Source organism: Acomys russatus, chromosome 10, assembly GCF_903995435.1.
Source record: "Acomys russatus chromosome 10, mAcoRus1.1, whole genome shotgun sequence".
In the NCBI taxonomy this organism is placed as follows: Eukaryota; Metazoa; Chordata; class Mammalia; order Rodentia; family Muridae; genus Acomys; species Acomys russatus.
The window spans coordinates 8716422-8743768 of record NC_067146.1 but is presented as its reverse complement, the minus strand read 5'-3'; the positions used below and the strand labels follow the sequence as shown (position 1 = coordinate 8743768).

General features: G+C 40.8%; 1 protein-coding gene across 1 annotated transcript in view; it reads left to right on the top strand.

Moving 5' to 3' along the window:
* The window catches only part of Exoc4 (exocyst complex component 4), a 741149-nt gene that overhangs the window by 446011 nt on the left and 267791 nt on the right, over positions 1 to 27347 (top strand). The window lies entirely within an intron of this gene.

Sequence of the window (27347 nt, the reverse complement as noted above, 5' to 3'; positions counted from 1 at the left end):
GACATGGAAGCCAGCCCCCTTGTGAACATGTTATAAAGGGACCTATTTGCTAGGACAGAGAGCCAAGTCTTGATTTTGACCTGCACTGGCATCTGTGTGGCTTCGGTCTTGAAATACATCTTCTAAACGGAGGCACCCTATGTCTTACTGTTGAGTGTTAGGTTGGCATCTACCTTGTAGGGGAAGGAAGTACCAAAGGAGCCCCTCCTTTGAGAGTGATAAATCTAATGAAATGGGGCATATTTTGGTTAGAGAGATGTTTCATGTTTTATGTCCATTTGCAGTATGCATATGCACTATTTCCGTCAGCTTAGAGCACTTTATAAACTTTACAACCAAATTATGTACTTATAGCGTTTCATTCACTGTTGATATATAGCTGTTAAACATCTGCCAGATACATATTTCTTGGAGAAAAAATGTAAAAGGGAACTAGATCTTAGTAAATACACAGTAAAAATTGAGATGAAAAGAATATGACATAGATGTATTTACTGAGCACCTGCTATGTCTAAAGCATTATAGAGGAGTCCACTGGCAGAGAGAATAATGAAATCTTATCACCTTTCTCAGCTTCCCCTCCCCTCCCTCCTCCAAAGTTTGTGGATCAGAAGTGAGTGATGTCTGCTTTGGGTCCAGGACAGTCTGGTTTTAAAGCTCCTAAGCCTTTTATTACATCATTTCTTTTTTTAACTTAAACTTTAAGGACTCTAGGGCTTGCTGTAATGTATAAAACTGCTCTTCGGGCAGTGAATTCAAATGTAATTGCTGACAGAGATGCTAAGGTGTGGGTCGAAAGGTAAGAGGCACAGCTAGAACCAGGCTTGTGAGAGCTGATGTACCAATTCACCCTCTGTCACTCCAGCGCTATTTGAGCTTGTGTCTCTAAGTCTGTTGCATTTAGAACTTTTGGCAAAGGACACCTGCCATGGTGGGTGACATGAGTTGGACATTTGTATAGCGTCATGCCAGGGCTTCTACAAAACTGCTTCTTACACAACCTTTGGTTAAGGCCAGGGCATTACAAATCATACAACTTATGAATCCTCCTTAGGCCCCCTGGCCTCACCTGTTGGTCCTTCTCATCGCTCCAGGGAGTCCCCAGTCACAGTGCTCACATTCTGTTACCCTCACTTTCTGGTTCCATATGATCTCTTCTTTTGTAGTTACTACTGCTGTTTTTAAACAGAAATTCCTCTCTCACCTATGCTGTGTCTGTTAATTTACAATCCTCCTGCGTCAGCCTCCTTATCACAGCTGGGTGCCACCATGCCAAGCTCCAGGGGGACAATTCATTGCTGTAATGTATTTATTGGGGGTTCGAGTGTACATATGGAAGTCAGACAAAAAATTTGGGGAGTTGGTTCTCGCCTTGTAGCTTGATATTCCAGGGTCTGTCTGCTGTGGATTCCTGGCCTGTGGGTGTCTGGCCAACTCTGCCTCTACTATTCATCTCCAGTTTCAGGATTAGGATTACACATGTGAGCCACAACATCTGGCTTCTTACATGGAATGGAACTCGGGCATGCATAAGAAGTGCTTTACATGTGAGCTGTCTCCCTGACCTCTATGGAAAACTCTTGAAAGCTATTTTTCCAGTCCCCGTTGACTCATTTCATTTACCTATTCCATAGGAAGGCTCCATACCACCACCACCCTTTTCCTCTTGTGTCTCTTGCTTCCGTCATAGCTCCATATTCTTTGTCTTTAACGTTCCTATAAACCTCTGGGCACGCAATACAGAGTGGAATCGTATGCCGCCCATTAGTGACGTTTTCTATAGTAGTAACTTTGACTCAGGTTTAACTGCCTGCTTTGGCTTGCAGATGTGCCTCATTCTGTATGTCCATGAGGCATGCTTAATGATACAGAAATATACATGACCAGGGCTTTATATGAAAAAAAGATGTATACATGGCATATAATTGTGGTATACAAAGAGTGAAAATGCCATTAAAGGCCCAGAATAAGGTGACTGTAATATTGTGGATCATCCCCTCCTCTCACTGTCATTTCTTAACATGAGGTATTTACTTAAATGTACATAAATGTACATTATTGGTCTTTTTACTTTCTTTATGGAGATCTGTTGTAGATAACACATTTTTATAGGAAGGCCTCATGTTGGCCTTTTCTATATTGTATATCTTGTGTCTAATGCCAAAGGCTAGTAGCATTAGTTATCCTTTTAGTAAATATTTGTTGAGTGAATATGTTTACTTCTTTCCTTTTTATGTTTTCCAGTCACATTGGAATGAAGAGTGCTGTCTTGTAAGCACTGTGTTAGCATTACTGCTATTTAGTCCAAGGTCAGGCATCAAAAATGAAGGGCTCTTCGCATTGTATTTTTGCTTAATGTGACCCTTCCAACACAAAGTGTGTGTGTGTGTGTGTGTGTGTGTGTGTGTGTGTGTGTGTGTATAATTTATTTAGTAAAATAGGTAGATTAATTTCTCACAATTTAACATATGAAAGGCCTTCCCTTTTAGTTATGGGAATTCCAAGTTCCAAGGGACATAGAAAGTTTTAGATATTATTTAGTTAAAATTTACCTTCAGGCATCATTGTACGTAACAATGTATTATTCTGGCATTTAATTCCAAAACATGCAGCTTGGCTAATAAACCTAAAAGTGAGGTTAGTGATTGAAATCCAGCGTCAGTTTCCCCAATTTCGGGTTCCACACTAGGATGTTTTCAGCTTACTAAGCAACAAAGTATCTCATCAGAGTCTCAGTTATCTGCTCTGCAGCAATGAAGGGACACCCTTGGCCTGGGCACTCTGTTGAGGTCCACACAGTTCTCCAGTAGCTCTGCCACTCAGTGCTCATTCTTAAGAAGGAGCCTCAGTGCAACAGCGTCATAAGGACCCACACGAGCCCTCACGGGGAATACTCAAACAGAATGCAGAAGCCTTTTCATCCGCTGCCAGGAAGTTTCAAAGTCACCGCGATGAACCCTTCTTTCCACGCGGCCCTTCATTTAGTTGCCACACTGGCAGCAGGAAATTTTATCATATGCTTACACGTCAGTACAGAGGTTTCTCTTTTCCGGAGAGAGTCTTCCTGAAGCCCTTTGAAGAAAACGAAAGCAAGGAGGATGAGAAAAAGAAGGTAAATTAGGACAAGATAAAGATTCAGAGGAAGGGCAGGCTTACCCTGGGGACATCATGATTGAGGAGCACCATAACAGAGTGCCTTGTGCAGCACTCAGAAAGAATGTGCCAGTGACAAGCATGCACCAGGGTCTCCAAGTGCCAGCTTGTTGCTTGAAAGGCCTGAAACTTCTCTTTGAGCCTTTATGTCAGTTTGTTCCAAGTTACTGGTGGTTCCGTTATGTGAAAAACTGTTGTTACTTTATATTAAGGCCTGTGGATTTATGTTTATCTATGATGAGAATGTCCTGCAGTTAACACCCCTGAACACGGTCGCTTCTGTAAGTAGTGTCCTGAAGGAAGACTGCATCCCTATTGGAGGAAACAGTGCACGGTGGGCATGGTGGGGGGGAAAAGAACTGCTTTATTTTTCATACAGGAATCACATCTAGCACATTTAATGTATAAGAAGTCCAGCAGTCCAAGCAGTTTAGGCCCGGAGTCCTGGGATGAACTCAGCGCACAGTGTGAGTCCAGAGTCACTGGCTGAGCTCGGTGCACAATTCTGCCCCGGAGACTCGGGTGGAGCGCGGCGTGCAGTTTGGGGATAGAGTCCCTAACTGTACTTGGCAGACAGATTGGGCCCAGTGACTCTAGCTGAGCTTTAGGCACAGTCCCGGCTCTAAGACTCTGGTTGGACACAGTGTGCAGTTTGAATCCAGAATTCCTGGCTGAGCTTGGCGGACAGTTCGGGCCCTGAGTCAATAACTGACCACAGCACGTACTTTGGGCCAAAAGCCCCTACCTGAGCTTGGTGCGCAGTCCCAGGCCAAAAATTCTGGCTGGACCCTGTGTGCATTTTGGGCCCAGAATCCCTAGCTGAGCTCGGCAGACAGTTCAGGCCCTGAGAATCTAGCTGAGTTCGGCCCGTGGTTCGGGCCCAGTGTTCCTGGCTGGACTTGGCAGGGGACACAGAAGGCTGTGGATACCTTGGCCTGACCCAACGCTCATTCAGAGACCCAGAACAATTGCAGGACCCACAGCACAGGGGAACTGAGGATCACTGGCTGTGAGAGTCCAAAACGACAGGGCTAACCTCCTACCATCCACAACAGTGAAGCATTAGAGCTTCCAGCCTAGGGAAATCGTGAGAAAACAAGTGAATCTATCATCAGACTCCCTCCATCCAACTCTGGAACCTACCCAACAAAAACAAAGACGGCAAGATGTCTAAAGGACAGCGAGAGAGCATACGCAAAAAACCCCAAAACAACATGGCGTCTCCAGTTTCCAGCTATCCCAAAGAAAACAACCCAGAGACCTCAAATACAACGGAAATACAAGAAAATGACCTCAAATCCTTAGTAATGAGGACGGTAATGGAGGAAACAAATAAAATTTGTAATCAAATGCAGGAAGACAGAGCCAAACAGGTGAGAGACATAAAAGAAGCACATAGAGTGGGACTGGAAAAATTGCAGGAAAATGCAAACAACCAGATGAAAGAAATAAATAAAACGGTTCAAGCTCTGAAGACCTATAAAGAGGCAATGGAAGAAACTCAGCAATATACAAACAATCAGATGAAAGAAATCAAAAAATCAGTTCAAGATCTGAAAATGAAAATGGATTCAATGATAAACACACAGACAGAAGAAAAACGAGAACGTGAGACCTCAGAGAAGAAGGCGAGCAACACAGAGGTGAGCTTTTCTAACAGAATCCAAGAGATGGAAGAACGAATCTCAGGTCTAGAAGATACAATCACAGATCTTGAAGCAACCATTAAAGAAAATGCCAAATCTGGAAAACTCCTGATACAAAACATCCAAGAGATTAAGGACACCATGAAAAGAAGAAATCTGAGGATAATAGGCATTGAACAAAGAGAAGATATCAGACTCCAGGGCCCAGAAACTATTCTCAACAAAATCATAGAAGAAAATTTCCCCAATCTAAAGAAAGAGATGCCTATAAACATACAAGAGGCCTACAGAACACCAAATAGAATTGACCAGAAAAGAAAAACTGCCCGACACATAATAATCAAAACACAAAACGTACAGAACAAAGAAAAAAATATTAAAAGCTGCAAGGGAAAAGGGCCAAATAACATTTAATGGCAAACCTATCAGAATTACACCCGACTTCTCAGCAGAGACCATAAAAGCCAGAAGGGCCTGGACAGAGATCCTGCAAACCCTAAGAGACCACAGATGCCAGGCCAGACTACTTTACCCAGCAAAACTATCAATAACCATTGATGGAGAAAACAAAATATTCCATGACAACAACAAATTCAAACAGTACCTATCCACAAATCCAGCTTTACAGAAGGTACTAGAAGGAAAACTCCGTCCCAAAGGGTCAAGCTACAACCAAAACTACTCAGGAAATAGATAACTATCCCATAGCAAAAATACAACTACACAAACACTCAACTCGAAACAACATCAAAATTAAGACTCTTAACAGTCACTGGTCATTAATATCTCTCAACATCAATGGTGTCAATTCTTCAATAAAAAAACACAGACTAACTGAGTGGGTACATAAACAAGATCCAACATTCTTCTGCATTCAAGAAACACGTCTCACCAATAACGATAGGCATTACCTCAGGGTAGAAGGCTGGAAAAAAATATTCCAAGCAAATGGTCACAAGAAGCAAGCAGGTGTAGCCATTTTAATATCGAACAAACTAGACTTTCAACCAAAATTAATCAAAAGGGATGAGGAAGGACACTTCATACTCATCAAAGGTAAAGTCAACCAAGATGACATCACAATTTTGAACATCTATGCTCCTAATACTAGGGCACCCACATTTGTAAAAGATCTGCTAAAAAAGCTTAAACCACACATAAATTCCCCACACAATAATAGTGGGAGACTTCAACACCCCACTCTCACTGAAGGATAAGTCATTGAAACAGAAACTAAGCCGAGAAATAACATCATTAACCAATGCCATGGATCAAATGGATCTAACAGATATCTATAGAACCTTTCACCCAAACAGGAAAGAATATACCTTCTTCTCTGCACCCCATGGAACCTTCTTCAAAATTGATCACATCGTAGGTCACAAAGCAAGCCTCAATAGATACAAGAGGATTGAAATAATACCTTGTATCCTATCAGATCACCATGCTCCTAGGCTGCAATTCAACAACAACAGAAATAACAAAAAGCCTACACGTATGTGGAAACTAAACAACTCTCTGCTAAATGACACCTGGGTCAGGGAAGAAATCAAGGAGTTTCTGAAATTCAATGAAAATGAAGGAACAATGTACCCAAATTGTGGGATACATTGAAAGCAGTGCTAAGAGGAAAATTCATAGCACTAAGTGCCTTTAAAAAGAAATTGGAAACCTCGCACATAAGTATCTTAACGACACAACTGGAAGCCCTAGAGAAGAAAGAAGCAGAAATACCCAAGAGGAGTAGACGTCTGGAAATAATCAAACTCAGGGCCGAAATTAACAAGTTAGAAACTAAGAAAACAGTCCAAAGAATCAACAAAACCAAGGGTTGGTTCTTTGAGAAAATGAACAAGATAGACAGACTATTAGGCAAACTAACTAAAAGGCAGAGAGACAGTATTGAAATCAACAAAACCAGATGTGAAAAAGGAGACATAACAAAAGACACTCAAGAACTAAAAAGAATCATAAGATCCTACTTTGAAGGCATATACGCCACAAAATTTGAAAATCTAAGGGAAATGGACGATTTTCTTGATCAAGTTCACTTGCCAAAGTTGAGTGAAGAACAGATAAACAAGCTAAATAGTCCCATTTCCCCTACAGAAATAGAAGCAATCATTGATAGTCTCCCAACCAAAAAAAGCCCAGGGCCAGATGGTTTCAGTGCAGAATTCTACCAGACCTTCAAGGGTGAGCTAATACCGATACTCTTCAAGGTACTCCAAAAGATAGACATGGATGGAACATTACCAAATTAATTTATGAGGCCATAGTCTCATTGATACCTAAACCTCACAAAGACTCAACAAAGAAAGAGAATTTCAGACCAATTTCTCTTATGAACATCGATGCAAAAATACTAAATAAAATACTTGCAAAACGAATACAAGAACACATCAAAGATATCATTCATCATGACCAAGTAGGCTTCATTCCAGGCATGCAGGGATGGTTTAATATACAGAAATCCATCAATGTAATCCACCATATAAACAAACTGAAAATTAAAAACCACATGATCATCTCTTTAGATGCAGAGAAAGCATTTGATAAAATCCAATACCCATTCATGTTTAAAGTTTTAGAGAGATCGGGGATACAAGGCACTTTCCTCAACATAATAAAGGCTATATATAGCAAGCCAATAGCCAAAATCAAAGTAAATGGTGAGATACTCAAGGAAATTCCTCTAAAATCGGGAACAAGGCAAGGCTGTCCACTCTCTCCATATCTCTTCAATATAGTACTTGAAGTTCTAGCCAGAGCAATAAGACAACAAAAGGAGATCAAGGGTATCCAAATGAGAAACAAGGAAATCAAATTATCCCTATTTGCAGATGATATGATAGTGTATATAAGTGACCCTCAAAATTCCACCAGAGAACACCTATAGCTGATAAACACCTTCAGCAAATTAGCTGGATACAAAATTAACTCAAAAAAGTCTGTAGCCTTCCTATACACAAATGACAGGCTTGCAGAGGAAGAAGTTAGGAAAACCACACCCTTCACATTAGCCACAAGCAATATAAAATATTTAGGAGTTACTATAACTAAGCAAGTGAAGGACTTGTTTGAAAAAAATTTTCAAAACTCTGAAGAAAGAGATTGAAGATGACATGAGAAGATGGAATGATCTTCCTTGCTCATGGATCAGGAGAATTAACATAGTAAAAATGGCCATCCTACCAAAAGCAATCTACAGATTCAATGCAATCCCTATCAACATACCTACACAATTTTTTAAAGACATTGAAAGTTCAATTCTGAACTTCATATGGAAAAACAAAAAACCCAGAATAGCTAAAAGAATCTTGTACAATAAAAGGTGCTCCAGAGGAATCTCCATACCTGATCTCAACTGTACTATAAAGCAACAGTAATTAAAACAGCATGGTACTGGCACAGTAACAGGCTGGTTGATCAGTGGAATCAAATCGAAGACCCAGATATGAATCCACACACATATGGGCACTTGATTTTTGACAAAGAAGCCAAATCCATTCAATGGAAAAAGGATAGCATCTTCAACAAATGGTGCTGGTCTAACTGGAGGTCTATGTGTAAAAAAATGAAACTGGACCCATATTTGTCACCTTGCACAAAACTCAAAACCAAGTGGATTAAAGACCTCAACATAAAACCAGAGACACTAAGTCACTTAGAAGAAAAAGTGGAGAAGAGCCTGGAACATATTGGCACAGGAGACAACTTCCTGAACAGAACACCAACAGCACAGGCCTTAATGTCAACAATTAATAAATGGGACCTTATGAGGCTGAGAAGCTTCTGTAAGGCAGGAGACACTGTCAAGAGAACAAAGCGATAGCCTACAGACTGGGAAAAGATCTTCACCAACCCTACATCTGACAAAGGTCTAATATCCAAAATATATAAAGAACTCAAGAAATTAAACAATGGGGCTTGGAACTAAACAGAGACTTCTCAACAGAGGAATATCAAATGGCTGAGAAACACTTAAAGAAATGTTCAACCTCCTTAGTCATCAGGGAAATGCAAATCAAAACAACTCTGAGATTCCATCTTACACCCATCAGAATGGCTAAGATTAAAAATTCAAGCGACACCACATGCTGGCGAGGATGTGGGGAGAGATGAACACTCCTTCATTGCTGGTGGGAATGCAAACTAGTACAGCCACTTTGGAAATCTATCTGGTGCTATCTCAGAAAAATGGGAATAGGGCTTCCTCAAGACCCAGCTATTCCCCTTCTTGGAATATACCCAGAAGATGCTCCAGCACACAACAAGAAAATTTGCTCAACCATGTTCATAGCAGCCTTATTCATAATAGCCAGAACATGGAAACAGCGTAAGTATCCATCAGTAGAAGAATGGATAAAGAAACTGTGGTACATATACACTATGAAATACTACTCAGCTATTAAAAACAAGGAATTCCCGAAATTTGTGGATAAATGGATTGAGCTAGAAATGATCATAATGAGTGAGTTAACCCAGAAGCAGAAAGAATCAAATGGTATATACTCACTTATATCTGCATACTAGCCCAAGGGTCATGTTCCACGAAAGCCTTCACTTACCAGGAAACTGGGACAGAGGGGAGGACATCCTATTGGGACTCTAAATGAGAGAAGCATGGGAGAATAGCAAAGTAGAAGGATCCAGAGGGTCCTAGGAACCTACAAGTAGAACATTATGATAGGCAGATTTGGGCCCAGGGGTCCTGCTCAAACTAAGGCACCAGCCAAGGACAATACAGGCGGTAAACTTTAAACCCCTACCCAGATCTAGCCAATGGTCAGAATATTCTCCACAGTTGAGTGGAGAGTGGGATATGACTTTCTCATGTACTCTGGTGCCTCACATTTGACCATGTCTCCTGGAGGGGGAGACCTGGTAGCACTCAGAGGAAGGACAGCAGGTTACCACGAAGAGACTTGATACCCTATGAGCATATACAGGGGGAAGTAATTCCCCTCAGGAAGAGTCATAGGGGAGGGGGATAAGGGGAAAATGGGGGGGGGGGAAGAATGGGAGGATACAAGGATGGGATAACCATTGAGATGTAACAAGAATAAATTAATAAAAAAAAATTAAAAAAAAAAAAGTCCAGCAGGATTAGTGGCTTCATCATTTCATTTCAAAAACACCAGAGGTGTGCTTAGGGATTGTCATTTGTGAAGGTCAAATGGAATAATTTTTGAATTGGCTCTTAAATTCACATACATTGTATTATATGTTGGTAATATTCTTATGTACGGGTTACTGTGGTCGAAAGTAAGGGTGATTTGATCTGTTTAGGGTCAACAGAGCGTAAACCTGACTCCCCTACAGCTCCCTGCTCTTTACCCTCATCCTTAATATAACTGTTCCTACTCTAAGGCAGTGTTTTACATTTGTATGATTCAGCAAGAAAAATCAACAGTAAGGGAAAATATTAATTATTTTCTTGCCTACCAGCTACTACCACATAATTGCATCGTCTACACTCTGATTGAAAATTGCCTCTCTCTGACTTAGAATGCCTCATTGACTGTTTAGTCTTTCTTTCACCTACCGAAGAGACTCTAGTGTCTGAGACAAGGAGGCCAGTAGATTGTCCCTTCCTGTGGCTATGTGCCTTAGTTCTTCCCTCGTGTAGTCCACCTCTCTTTACAGATCTGAGTAGCGCTGCTGTGTGTGTTGTTGGAAGCACTGCAATCCTATATTACTCCCAAAGCTTCTTACTCTGATCAGGAACTGAACTCTCAGTGTTGTCCTGGCTTTGAGTTTCCACTAAAAGAGTAAACACTTTGGGTCATATATGAAACCAATGGTATTTTTACAAAAACTCTATTAATGAAAATTATATAGGTTTAAAGGAAGATTCCCTATCATAGAAATTATAACTGCTTTTTATTAACACTTATGAATAGTCTAGGAAGATATGAAAAGATAAGACAAATTTCAGGAGGGGGAAGTGAATCCTTCCAGTGATGAGCTCCAGTCATGAGAGGGACTACATAAAGTTGCAGATCAAGAGGTATACTAGTATTCTCTAGAGGAACAAAACTTATAACTTGAACACACCCACACACACCCACACACACACACACACACAGAGTATGGCTTACAGACTGTGGTCCAGTGAGTCCAACAGTGGTTGACTAGCAATGGAATGTACAAGAATCAGTTAATTGTTCAGCCCTTGGGGGTGGATGTCTCATCTAATCTTTAGTATACGCTGGAATCTCAAAGTAGGCTCGAATGCCACTGCAGGAATAGACTTGCCAGCAAGAGCAAGCAGGCAAAGAGAGCAAGTCTCCATGTCCTTTATACAGATGTCAGCAGAAGTCACGGTCCAGATTAAAGGTAGATCTTCCCACCACAAAATACTGGGACTAGAAGTGAATCTTTTCACCTTGAACATCTACACTAGAAGTGGGTCTTCACATATCCAATTATTTAATTATGAAAAAATCTTTCACAGGTGTGCCCAGCCAGTTGCATTTTAATTAATTTCAGATGTAATGAGGCTGACAGCTAAGAATAGGCATCTTGGAGGCACCTGAGAGTTGCATTGGGTTTTCAGTGGAAGCACGTGTGGAACCCAACATGGTGTTGGGTCAGTGGCTAAGATTTATTACAGTAATAAATATTGTAAGGGACAGTAATAAGGTTGCACAGCTGAATGACATGGGAATGGGTTGCATCTAGAGAAGCCCGTGTGCAGTCTTCCTTGGGAACCTTCTTTCCCTGGATAGGGCCATCAGACCATACATTTCCTCCAGGGACAAACATTCAATGATATGTATGAGAGATTCAGGGCCCAACGTCAACATCTTGTTACTCAGTCATAAACACCCTCTGACTAGCATTTACTGAACTTCAGTCTCCCAGAAGATAAGCAAGTGTTCGCTTAAACCACCCTGCACAACCAGCTTACACACCGGAACATAGGAAATGAGTAAATCACTTCTAAAGCCCAAGATGCCAAATCCCTAAAGAGGCTCTTCTTAGATCCCTCCTCCAGCCTGCGATCTCTTTTCCACATGAGACTTCTTGGCTCAGTCATGTGTCTGACATCTCAAAAGCAGCGTGATAGGACAGCTCTGGAGCCAGGCTGAAGGCTTGGACTCCGGTATCTGGTCTCCTCAAATAAGCACTCCAATCTTTGCATCAGTGTGCATGGTTTCCTGAGGCAGCGACTTACCATCACTAGCTGGAAAGCACACTGAAGAGACCCTGGTGTGCTTTGTTTTTTGTTGAGAGTCCCTGTTCCAGTGGAGACCAGAGGGATGATAGCAAGGAGCAGTTCTCCCTGGTGGGCTGCTTTGTAGTTGTAATAGGATTTGCAGACCCTGATGGATGGTGACCTATCATTAAAAATTTTGTAAATAATCAGGCAGGCTCCGGAACTGTGATTTAATTGTCTCATTCTGTGGTTTAAGTAACTTTGCCCTGGTCAAATACTAAGCACGATTAAATACAAGCTACTATTTTGACATGAAATCATGTTTGATAACTTTTCAAAGCTACAATCCTTTTGTCTTCCTAAAGATGGTTGTTTTTTCTTCATCAGTGGACGTGATGCCATGAGTAATAAACAGACAAGCACTGCTGACTAAGTGACAAGAATACATGTGAATTGATGGGGAACTACAGAACTAACTTGATTGCCTACTGATCAGTAGAGGAACATTGCCTATTAGAATTACTTGAGGATCTTGGTCCCACACCTTCTTATTTTCTATGATACCTGCTTCCTGTGTCTTCTTCCCTAGTGACCAAGATTATGAATTTATTTGTACTAATTGTAAGGCATTATTGTTGAAATTTTATATTTCAACATATTCAGACCCTAGTATATTTAAGAGTTGATGGCCTAAGAAACTTTACGAAGGTGTCCTTGGAACCCACAGTCTTTAGAGGTAGTAGACCACTTTTGGATTTATTAAGTTTTTCCTGGATAAGGACTTAGCAAATCTTCCTTGTTGCCTTCTGTAATGAATATGTAGCTGTGGTATCTTTTATCCAAAATGCTTGAGACCAGAATTCTTTTGATTCAGAGCTTTTAGATATACTGGCATATCGTAGAGATGGAATACAAGTCTAAGTACAGAATTAATGAGCATTTCATATGTACCTTTAGGGTTAATTTTATGCAAGGTTTTAGGTAATTTTATGCAAGAAACTTTATGTAATTCAGCATTTATCACTATAACAAAACACCTGAGGTTGCTACTTTTATAAAGAGATTCATTTAGTTCACAATTCGGGAAATATTAGGATGTGATGCTTGTATCCTAATATGGCAAGAGTCTTGGCTCTTTGAAATCATGGTGGATTCCAAAAGCAGGGACTCTTGTAGGAATAGAGGGTCTCATCTCAAACAAGAAGCCAGAGAGGTGAGAGGGTTAGTCTTGTTTTGTTTTATAACCAGTCTCTTGAGAGGACTACCATGGCACCATGTAAGATCCATTATGATCCCTCTGGAGGACCCTCTGACCCCCAGCTGCTTGCCTATGGGCTACTTATTACTACCTGTTAAAAGATCACACCATGATGTCTCTGCCACCCTGAGGAGCACCACATGAGCTTGGGGAAGAGGCCACTGCACATTTATTGGTTTGTTTGTTTGTTTGTTTGCTAGCTTTTGTCTTTTTTGAGACAGGGTTTCTCTGTGTAGCCTTAGCTGTCCTGAACTCGCTTTGTAGACCAGGCTGGCCTGGAACTCACAGAGATCTGCCTTCTTCTGCCTCCCCGAGTGCTGAGATTACAGGCCTGTGTCACCAGGCCTGGCTGTCACTGACCATTTAAACCTAGTGCTTCCTTCTGAGTTTTTCACTTGGAGCATCACATTGGAACTCAAAATGGTTGAGACTGTTTAGTATTGGGGACTTTTGAATTAAAGATATTTAATGTGTGTTTATAAAGCCAAATAGTCAGGGCCTTTAGTGTTGTAAGGGATCCAGCCTTAAAATCATGGTCGGGATAGTACCCGAAGGGCAAGTGCTGATGCTGTGTGAACGCTACCAATGACCACATTTGCGAGGACCCACTGTGAAGCAACACAGGCGTTGCTAAAATAAATAATCAGAATCTTTGGACAGATGTAGCAGCTCGGCTCCAGGTCTGTTTCAGCAGAAAGTACTTATTTCCTGAATTGGTTTATGGAATATTTTGAATTATCTTATTTTATAAAAGACCCTCAAAATATTTTGAAGTCCAGTATATTTCATGGTCACAAAGGCACCTTTAATTTCTCCCACGCAACCATGGCTTGTCTGTCTTCTTTCCTGACAAAGTGACATTTATTAGCATTTCTCTTGTAGTTACTTGTAATTACACTAATGCTCACCATTTCCAATGTTACAATGAAATCATTTGAGATTCCAATCACATTTCTAAGCAGATGTACCAAATTACAGCTTAAGACTTCTGCTTGAAATGTAAAGTTCCAATTAGTAAAATATCGGGTGGAGTGGGTTAGCAAGAAGGACCTGAGAAAACACATACCCCAAAATAGTTTGCGATCTCCTTGCTGCATTGCCCCCACCCAGACTTGGCTCATCAGTATGTATGAGGTATTACATCTCCTACATACTGTTTAGTTCCCTTTTCACCCAAGCTTAACTGAGTTTCTCTGCCTGAATTTAAGCAGAGGTGTAGAAGTTGAATGGAGGATGTAAGTGGGCAGCCATCCGTGTAGCACAGTGTTGTGACCTGGGTGTCTGTGACTTTTCCTCTACTTCCCCCAAACCACAGCTTCACACACAGATCTTACCATATGTGCGTTGACGTGTCTTTTAACGCAAATCTGTAATGTACTTACTTGTTCCTCGCCATGTGTTTCAAGAGCCCTTGTAGTCCTCTTACACGGTGCTCCTTTTACACTCTGGGAAGTTTCCAGTTTATTTGAAGACCAACATCTAAAATCTTTGACCAATAAGTCTCCCTTTTCTTAGAGGAACATTTGTGTTTCTTCAAGACTTACGCATTTAATTTTTAGTTGCTTCATAAGAGAAGCTGTGTGGTCTAAAGGGAAGAATACATGTGGTGAAGTACTAACAGTTTCACTCACTACTGTTTTTGCTGCTAACTGCAGAGATCTGGTGTTCTCAACATAAAGTGAGATGATGGAACTAATTTTTTACTTTGTTTTCTTCATTTTCTTATCTTCTCTTCGTGTGTTACTCAGTGTTAAGCCTGGTGCCACCACCAGGATATGATGAGAAGCATAGCCTGTGCCATCGTAAAGCCCACAATCCGTTAAGGAGACAGCAAAGTTAAGTAATTACAAAATGACCTCTGTATAAAATTAGAAGAGCATACCATAGGAGCAACACAAGCAGGAAACAAGGAAAGACCACCACACAGCTCCTCCTCCTAAGTGAGTACTCAGGTGGCCATCAGCAGCTTGGCCTAGCAGATAAATAAACGCTGGCACACTGGATGCCTTCACAGAGGATGTGGACAGACAGGACTTGTTTGGCTCCCTTTAGCAAATCTTACAGATACTTTTACTAGAGTCTCAGTTCTTTTCAACCTTTAAAAACAAGTTGGCTTCATCACCCTTTACCCAGTATAGGTGCCCATATCCCATGCCAAGTTTTGTTTGTTCCACCTACTGTGGTGGAGTCAGACAGTTTGTCATAATTTCTCTGAGATTTGGTCGAGCCAATTGTCCAACACTGTTCTTCTCGTCCGTAGGCTGTAGAATAGTCTGGCTGATTTTTTTCTACCGTTTTATCCACTTCTTTCAAAAATCAAATAAAACTTAATCTCTATAGAATGAGCTTTATTTATCAAGTGAATGGATGCAGTCTCTGTATAAATATAGAGCACTTTCATCTGTTGGGAATATGAGCACCAAGAAGCTGAAATAATCATGCTTCTTTAGGACCAACGCTACAGTTCTCATTGTAGTTGTGTGCTCTTTGATTCTGCCAGCCTACTGTGGTGCCTGAGGTAGAGAATGAAATGAGGTGGCTTCTGTATCACTAGCATATAAAAACGATTCATGATCAATACTTGATATGATGCTATTTAAGGGAAGAAATGCACATAAAGTGCTTCAGGATTAAGCGTATGCTATATCTAAGCAACAAGCAAAACCTCTGCAAGTGAGCCATGTAGCTACCTAATCCATACAGCCTGTTAGGGTTTGTGCTACAGAAATATAGTTCAGGCATGGACTGACCTCCAGCTAGGCATAGCCAAGAAAGACTCCATGAATAGTATCCCACAGATGTTAAGTCTGAAAGAATGGCAAGAATTTATCCAGATAAATAGGAAGGAAGTACATGCTAGCCTGAGGATTCAGAATGCAGAAAGCAAACTGATGGGATAGTCTATCACATGTTTTGGTTTCTGTTGTTGGGTTTTGGGAGGTTGTCTGTTTGTTTCTTTGTGGTGGTTTTTTGGTTTTGGTTTGATTTTTGTTTTTTTGTTTTGTTTTTTGTTTTGTTTTGTTTTTGAGACAAGGCTTCTCTGTGTAGCCTTGGCTGTCCTGGGCTCACTTTTTAGACCAGGCTGGCCTGGAACTCACAGCAATCGCCTGCCTCTGCCTCCTGAGTGCTGGGATTACTGGCATGCACCACCACTTCTAACACATGTTTGCAGAATTACAAGTTGCTTAGGGCACCTACTGAATTTTAGCATATTGGGAGGCATGAACATCGTGCTGGGGCAGGAGGTCAAAGTTTAAGCCTGTAGGTCTATTTTCTATAGGAGCCTCCTTGGGCTTTGTAAATTGGGGAGCACTGCATGGTTTAACTCACAAGAATTTGATCTGATTTGAATATGACATGGGTAGAGGGAAGCAGAGACTCTGACTGTTACAGTGTGCCAGACAGAAGCTCATGGTGCTTCCTGTGGTGACTGGAATAAGAATGGCTCACACAGGCTCATAGATTTGCATGTTCACTCCCCAGATGACACATTATTAGAAGAATTAGAAGGTGTTAAAGGAAGTGTGTCATTGGAGGTAGCCCACATCAGGCCTAGTGTCTCTCCCCCTCTCTGACTTGGGATCAGGATGTAGCTCTCAGCTACTGCTCCACCACCACATCCGACTGCCGCCATGCTCCCCACCATAACCCTCTGAAAGTCTAAATAAGCCCCCAATTAAATGTTCTCTGTTTTAAGAGTTGCCTTGGTCATGGTGTCTCTTCACAGCAATAGAGCCATACCTATGGCACTTACACAGAGTACCCATTTCAGCTTCATGTCCTGTCTTCCTACAGTAACGCGTTAGTGGTGCAGAGGCTTATTTTAGATAAGATTTAAAAAAAACAACAACAACAACCAGTGACGCAGAGAACAGTTTACTATAATAGTCTGAGGAATGATGAGGTCTTGAAGCAAGAGCCTTTCAATAAGTCAGAGGTTAGAGTTCTTGTCAGCACAATTCACAGGTCTTGTGCTAGCTTTCGGAGATGAAGGAGATAGAAAAGGCCCAGTTTTGCCCTGAGCAGAGTCTCTCTTTGGAATAAACACAATGAGAGCAGAGGTTAGTTTCCAAAGAAGGCATTAAGCTTAGGTTGGAGCTTCTGGCCCTTGAAATGCTGAAGAAAGTTCTAGAAGGAGTGCATGAGCTGATTAGGAATAGCTCTCAGGAGCTTAGAGAAGTGGCAGGGAGAGGTACAGGTATCTGGGTGCCAGCTGAAACTCTGACAGCGTGTGAGGTACCTCCTTAGAAAGCACATGGACTCTTAAAGCAGGATCGAGAGTCTGTAGCCAGCCAGTGGCTACAGGAGAAATTCACCAGATCATGCAGCCCGGGTCTTACCATTTTGGGCTTTTAAAGCACAAAAACAACATCCCGAGTTGACACATTTTAGTTAACAAAAACAACAAGCAGAACTACAGAAGCCAAAAGAGCAAAGTTAGTGCATTTCAGGGCTTTTCAGGCATCCTGGGACCCTCAATTTGATGTTTGTTCCTGTTTCAGCAGGTAGACTGGGTCTTTGTTCCTATGTTGGTGAGCACTGTTGTCTGTGAGCTGAGTTTCACGGTCTGCATGGTACTTCCATCCTGGTGTCATTTGTGCTAAGATCTGGGGCATCTTACATTCCCCACTGTTTCTATGGGCATGAGTCAAATCCTGGGCTCATCTGGGGCATGGAGTTGTCATCCTCTCAGCACTAGTAGTTTAACAGAACTTGTTTGCTGTTTTATCTTAATAAAACAGCTAAGTAGCCAGACACAGTGGTACACACCTTTAATCCCAGCACTGGGGAAGCAGAGGCAGACAGATCTTCATGAGTTCGAGGCCAGCCTGCTCTACAGAGTGAGTCCTGGACAACCAGGGCTATTCAGAGAAACCCTGTCTTGAAAAACAAACAAAACAAGCTAAATAGGCAATTGAGTAATCAGGGTCCTATTGAGACTTAGAAGCAAGAAAAAGATTGACCCAGCTTTGACAGTAAGTGGAGTAGTTAACCAGGGGGACCAGGAGAGCAAAAATTTGTACCAGCTGATAGATTCTTGACATGTCTTCTTTATCAATGAAAGTATCTCTGAACATAGCTAAACTTTTATTATCCCTGACTGGTTGGAAAAGAAGCAATGCTTCAACTGTCATGCAGAGACCTCCTCATCTCATGAAGAGGAAGTCCAATGTCCTGTGATTTTAAAAAACAACCTCAGAAACAATCCTATGGAATAAAAGAACTTCTGGAGGTATCTCTATCCCTGATTTCAAGTTGTACTAAGGGCAATAGTAATAAGAACTGCATGGTACTGGCATAGAAACAGACTGATGGATCACTGGAATCAAACTAAAGACCCAGAAATAAACCCACACACCTACAGACATTTGATTTTTGACCAAGTAGCTAAAGCCATACAGTGGAAAACAGAGCATCTTTAGCAAATGGTGCCGGTTTAACGTGATGTCTACATGTAGAAAATGCAAATAGATACATATCTATCATCCTCAAAACTCAAATTCAAGTGGATCAAAACCTCAACATAAAATCAGATACACTAAATCTATTAGAAGAAAAAGTGGGAAGATCCTTGAATTCATTGACACAGAAAACAATTTCCAAAACAGAATAGCAACAGCTCAGGCTATAAGATCACCAGTTAATAAGTGGGCAAAGGATACTGTCAACAGAACAAAATGGTAGCCTACAGATAGGAAAGAGATCTTCATCAACCTTACATCTGACAAAGGTCTAATATATATACATAAAAGGGAAAAAACTCAAGAAATGAAACACCAACAAACCAAATAACTCAAGTAAAAAATGGGATACGGAACTAAACTGAGAATTCTCAACAGAAGGACTGTCGAGTGGTTGAGAAGCACTTAAGGAAATGCTCCATGTCCTTAGTTATCAGGGAACTGCAAAACAAAATTACTCTGAGATTCCCTCTTAAAACACCAGTCAGAATGGCTAAGATCAAAAACACCAGTGATAGCACATGCTGGTGAGGAGGTGGAGAAAGGGGAACACTCTTCCATTGTTGCTGGGACTACAAAGTTGTACAACCACTCTGGAAATCAATCCAGTGTTTCTCAGGAAATTGGGAATTTCCTGAGTATCTCAGGGCCCCACTATATGTTCTACAATTCAACATTGCTCATAGCAACTTTATTCATAATAGCCAGAAATTGGAAACAACCCAGATATCCTTCAAGTAAGGAATAGATATAAAAACTGTGCTACATTTATACAATGGGATACTACTTAGCTATTAAAAACAAGGAAATCATAAAATTTGCAGGCAAATGGATGGAACTAGAAAAGACCATCCTGAATGAGGTAACCCAGACGCAGAAAGACACACATTGGTATACACTCACTTATAAGCAGATTTTAGCCATTTAGTACAGGCTAAACATACTACAGTTCATAGACACAGCGAAGATAAATAACGAGGAGGACCCATGGGAAGTGCTTAAGTCTCACTCAGAAGTGAAGATACAGTAGGCAGTGGAAGTGGGTAAAGAGAGGGAAAAGGGCAAGAGGGAGCACGGAGAGAAATGAGGGTTAATGTCAGACCTCAGGAGAGTATGGATGGGAGGACAGAGGGCCTGGGAGAGAAGACAAACTATGGGCAGGGCTTCTCTGGGACATGCTGGAGACCTACCGCAGGGTTGGGGTTGGAAGTGGAGATTGTTATTTGATTAGTTTCAACCCCAATATAATATGAGGACTTGGGGTCCAGGCATTGCCAAGACCTAAGTCTGACCTAAATCTGATTGAGAATGATTAAGGGGCTGATAGAATCTTTATAGCATCCTGAACACTGGGGGCTGGCTTCTGCTCCCTCCTAGGCCTGTATCCTCAAGGGTCCTGAGGGAATTCCTGGGAGAGATGGAAGTTTAGGGCTTACCATAACCATAGGGGTCTCTTATTCTAGGGGAATTAAGATGGGTCAGTTAGGACTGATGGGCCAGATGAGCCTGGTTGCAGGTTTTTTTTTCAATAGGAAGTTTGTTGTCTGAGTCTGGACTATTTAGGTATAATCTGACTTTCTCAATAATGACTATTGGCTTTCTTCCACGCCCTAACCTTTATGGATATAGGATTCTGTTGCCCATAGCCACAAGTAGGTTGTGATGCTTTCCTTTCTATGACAATGAAGGGAATCGTGAAGAACTTGGTTTTGCTACCTCACCAACCACAATGGTACTTGCCTTGCTCCTGGCAGCTTGGGGAGCCATCAGCCCAACAGGAATAGATTGGAGCTCTCTTTAATTACCATGGACCCACAGTCCCAGTGGCACTATCCCAGAGGAGCAAGTGAACCATACTGCAGGGCTCTCTGCATGTAATATTTTACAGAAATTTACCTGGAAGGTAGGTTGGGTCTCAATGGATAACTGCCTATGAGTGCCCTAACCCCGGTCTTTAAAATTTTCTATACCCAAGGTCCTATGGGGCCTTTCCCCTGGGGTGACAAAGAAGACAAAAATTGGACAACCATAATCATAGGGCCTGTGTCAGCCTTATCTTTCAGGGGTCAGTGGATCTTGTGATGACCCATCTATCACTGCCTTCTGTAGCCTCCTTTAGCTGGGTGTGGTAGATCCATGGATGTCTCCAACTGCATTGACTGTTTTGGGGGTGGTGAGGACCACAGGGTATGAGACTTGCACTGTTGGCTCCAGGCTGTGGGTCATGCTCCTCTTTACCCACACAAAGTTACCAGGCTAGAACTTATGGACAAGCTCACCCACATTCAAGGGCGCAGCCTCTAGAACCATCTGATGACTAGTGTGCTAGGCCTGCTACAGAGCCTGTAAGGACTTGAGGGAGAATGGATCTGTTTCAAGTGGTCAGTAAGACATCTATACAGCATGTTAGAGGTGTTATAGAAAACTAACAGTTCTCTGGGATCTACAAACAGCAACAGTACCTGTCTTCTTTCTGGTGCCATAATTGTCTCTTCAGTCCCTGTGGATTTCTTATGCTGTTGCTCAAATGTTCATGTTTTCAGCTTTTCCCAAAAGTCTTACTGTGTAGCCCTGGCTGGCTTTGGATTCACAGCAGTCTGATTGTCTCTGCCCTTCCAGTGCTGGGATTTCAAGCATGAATCACCATCCTCAGCCTCAGATGGTCTTGGCTATCTCTTTTCATTTCTTGACTTCAGCAGGAATATTTTCTCCTCTTCAATCTTTAGCATTTAACGTATTGTACTGGAGTCCACATGGTGCTTCTTTCCCTGTTAAGTCATTGGTAAAATAGTGCAACACCAGTGAAATTTGGCTAAAACAAAACAAAACATTTTATCCTAACATTGAAAAACATCTTTTATTATTTTCATCCTGATCTTTTCCTCAAATTCTAATAATGCTTCTATACTATTTTAAACCTTATTTCCCCTATTATCATTGTTTTCATATTCTTATATAATTTTGTGATTATATTTTTCATTTAAAATATTGCTAATTATAGGCAACAGACTCTAATTATTATCTTGATGACTCTCAAGTATTTTCACCTGTGAATAGTTTAAGGCCGAGGTGGGAGTGTTTAAATGGCTTAGGGAGACCTAGACTGCTACTTTTTATTAAGATAAAGGTTACACATTTCACAAAACTTCTTTCGGATTCATTTAGCCATTCTGAACTTCCATTTCCTGACCTGTGGAGAGAGGGCATCGAGGCTGATTATGATCATCTCTCAATGCCTTTTAAGCTCTAACAAGAATGTGACCATGACCTTCTGCATGTAATGTGTTTCTAAAGTATTGATAGCTCCTCACCTTTTGGTTTCATACATGCCATTAAGAATGTGGGAAGAGCTTTAGAGCCTCTCCATTTAAAAATACCCTTGTTCATTAGCACACAAAATAGCAAATTCACAACCAACTTGGGGCCACAAGTCCTGCCCTAAGCATAGGAAAGAAAAATTATGGTAATGACATGGAAATCAAGATACAGGCATGTCTTAGGTGAGGGGTGATGTGGGCTTTGCTCTGGTATTGTAACACAAAGAAAGTAGGGAATGGGGAGATATTTTGAAAAGTATATGTAAAACGCACTAGGAATATACTTTATTATATACTGACTTAAATTTAAATTTTAAAATATTTGAGTCTCATTTGCTCATTTTCCTTAGATCTGTGTCACCAAAGATAATGTTTCTTGCAGCCAAACAGAAATGCTAACCTAGGGCTTCTAGAATGAGGAGAAAATGTACAAGATCATACTGGTGCTGGATCACTCATAAAACATGTGTTAAAAGACAAACATGCCCATTGCGTCACTGTATCTTTTATAAATATTTGTCTGTGAAACTTTTTTTCCCAGACAGGGTTTCTCTGTGTAGCCTTGGCTGTCCTGGACTCGCTTTGTAGACCAGGCTGGCCTTGAACTCATATAGATCCTCTTGCCTCTGCCTCCTGAGTGCTGGGATTACAGGAGTGTGTCACCTTGCCCAGGTGAAATTTACATTTTTATATTGCACTATCTATATGTAATACATAGATAAAATAGATAGACAGGTGCTAATGTGCTGCTTAGTTCTTATGCTATCGCTACCTGTCAAGAGCCCTGTATTTACAGGTAAAGGTAGTGAGGGCAATGATAGATGGTTATATATGAATTAAATTTATGGTTCTAGTTAACTTGCTTAGGATTTTTCTACTGAGGTAGAAAGAGGTGGGATTGGGTTAGCTTTGGAAAAGATAAAAAGTAATTTCATTTTTAGAGATGTAGGCTGTGTTTGTCCAGGGGATTATGATGTTTAAAGTTTTGTGGGAGACTTTGGCTTTGGAAAAGTGCGGGAATATATAGGAGAAGGCAATCAGACAGATCTTTTCTCTGGGGCATTATTAAGAGAGACCTCCTTGGTGGAGGTGTCTCAGAGAACTATATAAATGTCATAAAGGCTTAACTTTGATTATATTATGATTAAAAATCAGTAGTAATAGCATAAAATGACAAATGCCATTTTGTTTGTTTGTTTATGGAAACTTCATTTTACAATCTTGTAATACTTGGACTTCGATTAAGATAGTACAGTCGTGGATCTGGGTCTCGTCAATTATTTGTTTATTCTGTGACAAATCTGAGTTTGATTTTGACTGACTGCCCTAAGTCCTGAGTACAATGTGGTTACTAATACGGTTCTATGTGTCTTTAAGTTGATTAACTCATTCAGTCCTTCCAATAGCCCCATCAGGTAGCTACTGTTATTATCCCCTTTCATTTTGAAAATAAAAGGGGAGAATGCATCATAAAGTTGGTATTTATCTTGCCTAAATTGTCACTGGAAGTAAATGGCTTGGTGGGACTTAAACTGGGCTCCAGGACCAGCTTACTCATCCAGAGATGAAAGAGGGAATACATTCGTAGCTACTTTTATTTTTTGCTCCATCAAGAGAACTCTGCATTGATAAACTGTAAGTTATAAAACAGACATCTTTTTCGATATTTTTATATCAAATTCTTAGTGACTGTGACCCCATCAGAAAGTCATAATATTAGAATAATTAAATCAATATATAGTCTATTCATTGACCTAATGTGTTTTTTTAATGCCTGTGATAGACTAGGCATGAAGGGTACAAAAACGACTCTCCAGCAAGCCTTCAGCCCCTAAAAAGAAATCTGCTTGGTAGAAATGGCCATAGAAACAAAAGCTCCACTTAAAGAAGTATGTGCAGCTGTGCACATGAACAAGGGTAGAGTGCCCAGGGGCTGCTGCTGTTGGGAGATTAAGAAACCTTTACTGAGATGAGGATTAGTGGAGAGAAATTAGATGACCAAGGGTATGGCACTGAGTGGGATATTCACCCACCTACTCCCCTAGTCCTAAAGTCAAATTTTGTTTTGTAGAATTGTATTGTTTTGTGTGAGATATTACAGATGTCCCAAAAAGAAAACAGTTCAAAAAACAAATTAATACATTAACTGTGGTTAGTAGTGTAACTAATCGCTTTCTTGCAGCTCATGGCTTCTTAGGATAAGATTATAAAAGATCCCATTGTAACTAGTTTTGGTTTTGTTTTGATTTGATTTGTTTCTTTAAAGGCAGTAATCCCAGGTTTCTCTAAACACATCTTAAAACAAACAAACAAACAAACAAACAAACCTAACAGACTAAGATACTTTTCTCTGAAAAATCATTTAAACTCAAACGTATCAGGGAAGCTAATAAGAGAGGAGACTGTGATGGCATGTGATAACGACATCAGCATCTGTACTAGTGTCTCCTATGTCTCAGGGACATACCCGACGGTGTTTGGCATCATGCTGTAATTTAAGTACCAGACACTTAGGAACTCTTGTTTTACAAATAAACTGATCTGGGCTGCAGACGAATTCCTAACTTTTTAAAAAAAGATTTATTTATTTACTATATATACAATGTTCTGCCTCTGTGTGTGCCTGCCCTCCAGAAGAGCACACCAGATCTCATTATAATTGTTATGAGTCACCATGTGGTTGCTGGGAATTGGACTCAGGACCTTTGGAAGAGCAGCCAGTTCTCTTAACCTCTGAGCCATCTCTCCAGCCCCGAATTCCTAACTTTTTAAGTTACATATTTAGTAAGTGTCAGAGGCAGAATTCAAACCTCAGTAATATGACTCGATAGCCGGTCACTCCTGTGTGTGCTGCCACTGAATATGAAGCTGTCATCACATACATACAGTGAAAACCCTTCTTTATCTCTCTTACTGCAACTACAGGAGGAGTCCTAGTCGGCTGATGCTCAGATGGAACTGCAGGAAAGGAAAAAGGAGACTGGCTGGTCTGTCCTTGGATGCCAGGAACGTGTGTGTGTGTGTGTGTGTGTGTGTGTGTGTGTGTGTGTGTGTGTGTGTTTTAAGAAAGAATAAAGCCAGGTGTGGTGGTGCACACCTTTAATCCCAGCACTCGGGAGGCAGAGGCAGGTAGATCACTGTGAGTTAAAGGCCAGCCTGGTCTACAAAGTGAGTCCAGAACAGCCAAGGATGCACAGAGAAACCTTGTCTCAAAAAACCGAAAGAAAGAAAGAAAAAAAGAAAGAAAGAAAGAAAGAGAAAAGAAAGAAGAAAGAAAGAATATAGAGGAGGAATAAATGAGGGGAGTGTAGACTGATGTGTTTGGTTGATCAATCTTTAGCACAAGAACAAAAGGCATACAGATACAGAAAAGTGAAAGAGGGACTGCCATGCAGGTTAGAATCTTATTTCTCCAAGTCAGCACAGAATGACTATCAGGGCCAGTTAAAGTGTTTTACATGTAAAGCTAAAGGGAGATAAAGCCTGCTTTCAGCACACATAGTTCTGGGGAAAAATCATGCCCATGAATCGCATGGTAAATCATGAGGTGGGCACGTCACATCTGGATATCAAACATGCCTATCTAACAAAGAGTCTGTTTTCACTAGTCCAGTCAGTGGAGGGCTGTAGGGTGTATGTCTCAGAGTTGGAGCATCCTTGGGCTGATGCCATTATTCATGTCTGGTTACAGGGCCCTACTTCACTTCTACCTGGCTCAGCCTTGCTTTGTTCTGAGCTGCACTTAGGAAGTGCATTGTTAAACAAAACCAGGACCAAGATCTTCACAATACTTTTCCCCAACTTACAAAATATTTTTGCCTAAAAGCTAAGAGGGTAAATATCAACATATTAAATATCCTCAGGCTGATTTAAGGGAGGCTTTTTATATTAAGATAGCAGGAAATTCTGTATAACAAAAACATCCTCAAGGAAAACGGTCTTCAAGAAATATCTGATTCAACAAACTTCCAACCAAATAAGCAAATGCACACCATTGATTGGGTTATTTTACCTCCATTATCTGGCCTATAATACCCAGCCTTACAACTATATGTACAAAAAATAGACTGACGGATTCACTACCCTGCACCAGACCAAGTGTAGATTCAGTCTATTGATGATAAGTGAGCAAGTAAATACACTAAGAATTTAGTATTAACAGTAAACCTATTGGGGCTCCAAACCTCTCTAATTAAGAAGTCTTAAAGGGAGATTATCATCCTCTATTGATGTTTACTTCTGAAATTTAGAACAAAACCATGTAAGCAGAAGATACCCCAAGGAACATTTTTGGAGAAATCCCAACAATTGCATGCAGCCACACAGATGAAATGATTTAATTAGCTGGGATAACACTATTCTTCTAAAGCATATGAAGCAGACTCATGAAACCCATAAAAAGCTCTGTGTTTTCTTGATATGTGGGAGTTTAAGGGTGCTTAAGAGCCTACTTTGGAAGATTTGCTGACTCTCCCTTGGCAACATTACACTATTGCTAGAGTTGCAGTGAAAGGAGAATGTCAATACTGTTCTCTCATTGTCATTTTCTCTGTAGAATTTAGAACGGGGAAGAGACCATAGAGCATCCCTTGTTAGGAAAGAGGATACGGATTCATGGGCCAGTTTTTGGGCTAGTGTACGTGAAAGTAATCATGCTAGACTGAGGTTGCCTGAAACGGGGAGAGATGCACTGTTTCTATTATCTTTCCATCCCTACTTGCTGTGTGGCCAGTGTTGTTTGGTTGTTTGTTTTTATTTTGTTTTTAATGTGTAGTGGGCTTTGTTGGTTGTCCTAATAGCTAATGAAAGTGACTTCACTTGATGGTTTTGTTCATTTAACTATGTCCCCAGGAAACTTACTAACAAAACTAATTATCAGCAAGCATACCATTTACCTGCCCTCCCATAATCACCACCACCACTGCCCTCATGTTGACAAAATAGTCAATTTGGACAGGGTTTTGCATTTAAAGTATTTCTTTTCTTTCCTCACAAGAGACGACACTGAACTGGTATTCCAAAAATGAATAAGAACAGAAAATGAGATTTGTGGATGTTCCGTGCTGCTTCGCTCAGCTTAGCTCTTTAATCTTTCCTATTACACACATACTTATTGTTATAAACCCAGGGTTACTTAGTTGTAGAAGAGGTTGAGCTCTGGTTGTGGCCAGAGGTGCTACAGAGAATATTCAAGTGTGTTTTGCTCTTTTTCCATACATGTATATAAAATGTCTCAAATAAATTGAATTCTATTGTGTAACATTCCTTCAGACATTGATCACATAATTGACATACTTTCTGAATTCTCAAACTCAATTTATGCTTTTAGGTTTAAATAATACAAAA